This window comes from Lissotriton helveticus, chromosome 6, assembly GCF_964261635.1.
Source record: "Lissotriton helveticus chromosome 6, aLisHel1.1, whole genome shotgun sequence".
NCBI lineage: Eukaryota > Metazoa > Chordata > Amphibia > Caudata > Salamandridae > Lissotriton > Lissotriton helveticus.
The window spans coordinates 1,002,903,329-1,002,909,520 of record NC_136067.1 but is presented as its reverse complement, the minus strand read 5'-3'; the positions used below and the strand labels follow the sequence as shown (position 1 = coordinate 1,002,909,520).

Genomic DNA, 6,192 nt, shown 5'->3' with positions numbered 1-6,192 from the left:
TCTCAGGAGGGCCTACAGAGGTTTCCCTCACAGAGAGGAACAAGAGACGGGGGCCACCCCCCATCCCCGGCCCCTCACACGTCCATCGGACCCTCCCCAAGGGGAAGAGGCCCTTCGAAATCCTGGTCCTCACCCGAGCGCGTAGCCCCATATGGCCACAGACCGACCGCCGGCTGGGGCGCGCCAGGGTAGAGCCGTGCCCTGTGCCTATGGTGTGTGCTTTCAGGAGGCAGCCGAGGGCTTCAGGCAGGCGCCGTCGGTCGGTCAGGCCCCTCCGCCGTTAATGATCCTTCCTCAGGTTCACCTATGGAAACCTTATTATGACTTTTACTTCCTCGAGATAGTCAAGTTTGATCGTCTTCTCTGCGCTACACCAGGGTCATTGCCAACCCCGGCGGGGCCGATCCGAGGACCTCACCTTACCCATCCAATCGGTAGTATCGATGGGCTGTGTGTACAAAGGGTAGGGACTTAATCAACGCAAGCTTTTGACCCGCACTTACTGAGAATTCCTCGTTCATGGGAAATAATTGCAATCCCTATCACGAATGGGGTTCAGCGGGTTACCCGCACCTGTCGGCGAAGGGTAGACACACGCTGATCCATACAGTGTAGCGCGTGTGCAGCCCCGGACATCTAAGGGCATCACAGGCCTGTTATTGCTCGATCTCGTGTGGCTGAACGTCACTTGTCCCTCTAAGAAGTTGGACGCCAACGGTCGGGGGTCATGTAACTAGTTAGCATGGAGGAGTCTCGTTCGTTATTGGAATTAACTAGACAAATCGCTCCACCAACTAAGAATGGCCATGCACCACCACCCACAGAATCGAGAAAGAGCTATCAATCTGTCAATCCTTTCTGTGTCTGGGCCGGGTGAGGTTTCCCTTGTTGAGTCAAATTAAGCCACAGGCTCCACTCCTGGTGGTGCCCTTCCGTCAATTCCTTTAAGTTTCAGCTTTGCAACCATACTCCCCCACGGAACCCTAACACTTTGGTTTCCCGGAAGCTGCTCGGCGGGTCATGGGAATAACACAGCCAGATTGCTAGTCGCAATCGTTTATGGTCGGAACAACGACGGTATCTGATCATCTTCGAACCTCCGACTTTCATTCTTGAATAATGAAAACATTCTTGGCAAATGCTTTCGCTTTGGTTCGTCTTGCACCAGTCCAAGAATTTCACCTCTAGCGGCACAATACGAATGGCCCCAGTTCCGACAACCAACAAAATAGAACCATAGTCTGATTCCATTATTCCTAGCTGAAGTATTCAGGCAACCGGCCTGCTTTGAACACTCTAATTTTTTCAAAGGAAACGCTTCGGACCCCCAGGACACTCAGTCAAGAGCATTAAGGGGCGCGGAAAGGCAAGGGCTGGGACAGGCGTTAGCGCGTTCTCGCGGTGGACCGCCAGATCGATCCCAAGCCAACTACAAGCTTTTTAACTGCAGCAACTTTAAAATACGCTATTAGAGCTGGAATTACCACGGCTGTTGGCACCAGACTTGCCCTCCAATGGATGCTCATTAAAGCATTTAATGTGTACTCATTCCAATTACAGGGCCTCGAAAGAGTTCTGTATTGTTATTTTTCATCACTACCTCCCCGAGTCGGGAGTGGGCAATTTGCACGCCTGCTGCCTTCCTTGGATGTGGTAGCCGTTTCTCAGGCTCCCTCTCCGGGATCGAACCCTGATTCCCCGTTACCCGTGGTCACCATGGTAGACACAGAAAGTACCATCGAAAGTTGATAGGGCTGACATCTGAATGTATCGTCGCCGTCACAGGGACGTGCGATCGGCCCAAGGTTATCTAGAGTCACCATAGCGGCCTGGTGAGCCCTGATTGGTCTTGGACTGATAAATGCACGCATCCTGGGAGGTCAGGGCTCGTCGGCATGTATTAGCTCTAGAAGTACCACAGTTGTCCAAGTAACAGATGGAGCGATCAAAGGAACCATAACTGATTTAATGAGCCATTCGCAGTTTTATTTTCCCGGCCATGAATACTTACACGTGCATGGCTTAATCTTTGAGACAAGCATATGCTACTGGCAGGATCAACCAGGTAGCTGCACCTGATGACGGCGTGGGAGCCGTATGCCCATCTCCCGGACCGGCAACCTTCGCGAACCCCTCCATCTCTCAGGAGCCTGCCAGGAGAAGGAGCCCGCCCGCCTGGGCGGGCTCGCTGGAGGGATGTGGAGTGGTGCCGTCGCATGGGCACCGGCAGGCACAGCTGTCTCCCCCAGGAGAGCGAGGCGGACCGAGGCGCAGCCTGAGCAAGATGCAGGGGTGTCGGAGCCTGGCGGCGGCGGCACCCCTCGGAATGGTTGTTCTGAGCTGCTGTGGAAATGTGCTGGGCAGAGAGGGGTGACGGTGTGGCGTGCAGGCCTATAGATCTGCCGGGGAGCAGAATCCAAGTGCCTGGCGCCACCCAACCCCTCCTGCTCGGGTCAGACCACTGGGGGGCATGAACTGCCGGGGCCACTAGGCCTTCGCTCTGCTGGGTAAAGGGCCACCCGCCAGGCGGCAGGCCCTCGAATCAGATAGTCCATGCGGGGTGTACCCAGCCAAGGCTCCCAGGCCCAGAGGTGCAGGGAAAGCCTCCCCGGGCCTGCCGGACACCATCCTGGGCACCCTGCCATGCGGCAGGACTGAGGCCGGGGTGGGGAGGCCGGGGTGAGGAGGCCACCCTCCCTGGGGCCCTCAAGGGCCCCGGATGGACCTCTTGAACCCAGCCAAGCAAGGGGAGGCTCCCTGGGCACTTCAGAACACCGTCCTGAGCCTTTGACAGAGTGGCAGGCTGGGGGACGGGGCCCAGGGCTCCAAGGCCCAGAGGCACTGGGGATGCCTCCCCAGGCCTTCTGGTCCCCATCCTGAGCACCCTGCCATACAGCAGGACCGAGGACGGAGCCTGGAGTGGGGAGGCCCCCTCCCCAGGGCCCTCGGGGGCCCCAGCCAGAGCTCTTGAACCCAACCAAGCAAGGGGAGGCTCCCTGGGCACAACAGAGCCCCGTCCTGGGCTTTTGGCAGTGTGGCAGGCCGGGGGACTGGGCCCAGGCTGGAGCACCAGACCCGGGGCCCAATGAGCCCCTGGGCCCAGCCAGGGCTCCCTAGCCCAGAGGCACAGGGGAAGCCTCCTAAGGCCCACCGTACACCATCCCGGGCAACCTGCCACGCAGCAAGACCGAGGACAGAGCCTAGGGTGGGGAGGCCACCTCCCCAGACCCCCCCTGGGGCCCCGGCAGAGCTCCTGAACCCACCCAAGCAAGGGGTGGCTCCCCGGGCACAACAGAACCCCGTCCCAGGCCTTTGGCAGTTCGGCAGGCCGTGGACTGGGCCCAGGGCCAGAGCACCAGACCCGGGGCCGGCGGGCCCCTGGACCCAGCCAGGGCTCCCAGAACTAGAGGCGCAGGGGAAGCCTCCCCGGGCCCTCTGATCACTGTCCCGGGCACCCTGCCACACGGCAGAACCAAGGACGGAGCCCGGGTTGGGGAGACCGCCCTCTCCGGGGCCCCTGGACCCAGTCCATCAGGGGAGTCTCCCTGGGCCCGCCGGACCCCATCCAGGGCAGCCTGCCACGTGGCAGGCCCAGGGATGGACCCAGGGCTGGGGCAGCATCCTGGCCCATCCAGTTGCCGGCTGAGGACTGCTAGGCCAAGAGGAGTCAGAGACTACCTTGTCCCTAGTAATCTGGAGGAAGGCTACCCCTCCTCCTGGGAACCTGTGCGCACCGCGAGGCTCACGGGACGCTAAGCGCAAACGTGCCCGGCCTCCTGGAGCCCTTGCTGGGATCGGGGAGCCAAATGGCCCCTCATCGGGACTTCCAGGAAAGCCCGCCCATCTGGTCGCCCCATTGGAAAGCATTGGGTGCGACCAGATGGCCGCGGGGGCAGGTGTGACCAGATGGCCGGGACCGAAAGGACTCCCATCTGCTAGCCCTGAGCCTTTCCACCTGCCCCGCAGTGCTCGGGGGCTCCGCTTCTCAGGGGCTCAGGGAACCCCGCTGGGTCGCAGGCACAGGGAGAACGACCGAAGCTCTCGGGTCCAGACGCCCAAAGGATGACTGTCCAGGAACCATGGAGCCTGTCCCAGGCACGTTGCCATGCCGTTGGCCTGGAGGAGGGAGCCGTGGACCGCTAGGGAGGTGTTGTCCGGGCATAGCCCATCTGGTCCCCGGCAGAGAACCACCAGCCCGGGAGGGGTGTCCAGGTATACCCTGCCCCTAGTAATCCGGAGGAAGGCTACCCCTCTTTCTGAGAACCCAGGCTTTAGAAATGTTCTGTTCAGGTAACTAAACTGGACAAGCTTAAAGCTACCATTGTTAGATATTGTCTTTGTGCACATGCCTTTTCCCATCATTTATCTGTGTTGAATCCTGAGACGTCAACTTCCCTTCTTTCCCTGGAGCCCATATCCCTTCTCAGAGCCGCATAGATGTGAGAAAGAAAGATTTTTCTGAGGCTATGTTGATTAATGTCTTCAGAGCCTCTGAATCTAGCGCTTCCTCTAGGAATACTAGCCAAAGAGCCATAGCTATTTGAGGCAATCTCACATAGTGTAAGAACTGTCCTTGCCGTACATAACATTCTGCCCAGGAATACACAAACATCATAAACCTACCATTTTGGTAAATGGCCCCTCCAATTAGAGAATCCCCATTGTTCCACTGTGCCATCTCTATCACACTCCTCATTTTCTGAAAGGTCTATAATGACCATATTGCCAAATCATGCATTAATGGTGCATGCTTCAATATTTCCCATAGTGCTGTTTCACATACTTTTCCCACCTATCACACTATATTTGGAAATTCTTGTGGAATATACAACTCCATCGTTAACAGCTTTGCAGATCAATTTCATTATGAGTGCTTTTGAGCAGGTCCCTTTCTCAGCTGGAGCCATCTCATGATTAATGCACTACAAGCAGAAGGTAGTGACTATTGAGTACAACTCTATATTGGATAACACTAATCTGTCATTGTACCATGGTAGTTTCATGATGTCTAGTTTAACCCTGCCTCGCCTACCAACCCATCTCGGTCAAATTTAATTCCCTGCCAGGGAGACATCCTGGCCTTAGATCCAGGATCATTTTCTCCAACTGGATGCTTTCCATGACAGATAATGGTGAGGTACCACAAAAGGCTACTGACCCCTACAGACCCATCGCCATCACCCCCTGTTACTTTTGTATTGTTCACCATGATCATGTGCAGCCTTAATGGCTAAAAATCCGAAGCTCACAGGTCCCTATGAAATGTCTATCTGTGAGCTTTCCAATTTTTCATCATGCCAGGCACCGGAAGAAGCAGTGTGTTCTTCGCTAGATTCACCTTACATCTGGATATCTCCCAAGAGTCAAGCAACATCAACATCGAAAGATGTACAGACATCATCGGATCTATCAGACACACCAGAGTGTCGTCTGTGTACATGAATACCAAATGTGTGGTGTTGCCTATATTCATTTTAGGCCCCAGTCACCTAACTCTCATCTCATCACAGGCACCATTTGCCTGGGCAAATAGAAGAGGGGATGGGAAACCTAGGGGTATATTACCAACAACTAGCGATAATTTTTGTCTCTAACTTGTTTAGAGACAAAAATTATCGCCGCACATCGGCGATTTTTATCGCAGATAAACCTTGCTATTAGCAAGGTTTATCGCAAATGCGATAAAAACGGCCGCAATGCATGAATATCGCTGAAAAGTCAGCGATATTCATGCATTATCGAGCAAATGCTCTTAGCCATGTTATCCACCTCCCATTGGATAACATGGTGAAGAACTGCTCAGGGCAGGTGTTAGCTTTTGGAGATATTCGCGCTTAGCGCGAATATCTCCAAAAGTTGGTAATAGGAGATAGCGATGTTAGCGACTGTTTCCAGTCGCTAACATCTTGGCACGCCCACTTTGCATGTCATTAGTGATAAATATCACTGACATGCAAAGCGAGGCCCAAGATGGTCGCTATCTCCTATTAGCTGTCACTAACTGGTGTTAGCGACAGCTTGGTAATAGGGAGATAATTTTATCTCCGCTTTCTTGGCTTTTAAAGCCAAAAAAGCGGAGATAAACCCCTTGATAATATACCCCCTAATTCCTTGCTCTATATCCCAGCTTTCCAAGATTCTTCTGCTAGTTCTTACTCGGAAATTTGTATTAATGTGCAGTATCCTTGACCA

At 54.8% G+C, this 6,192-nt stretch overlaps 1 pseudogene; it reads right to left on the bottom strand.

The window, feature by feature from the left end:
• Positions 1–281: 281 nt before the first annotated feature.
• LOC144765510 (18S ribosomal RNA) lies at positions 282–2,068 on the bottom strand (annotated as a pseudogene).
• Between the last annotated feature and the right edge of the window lie 4,124 nt (positions 2,069–6,192).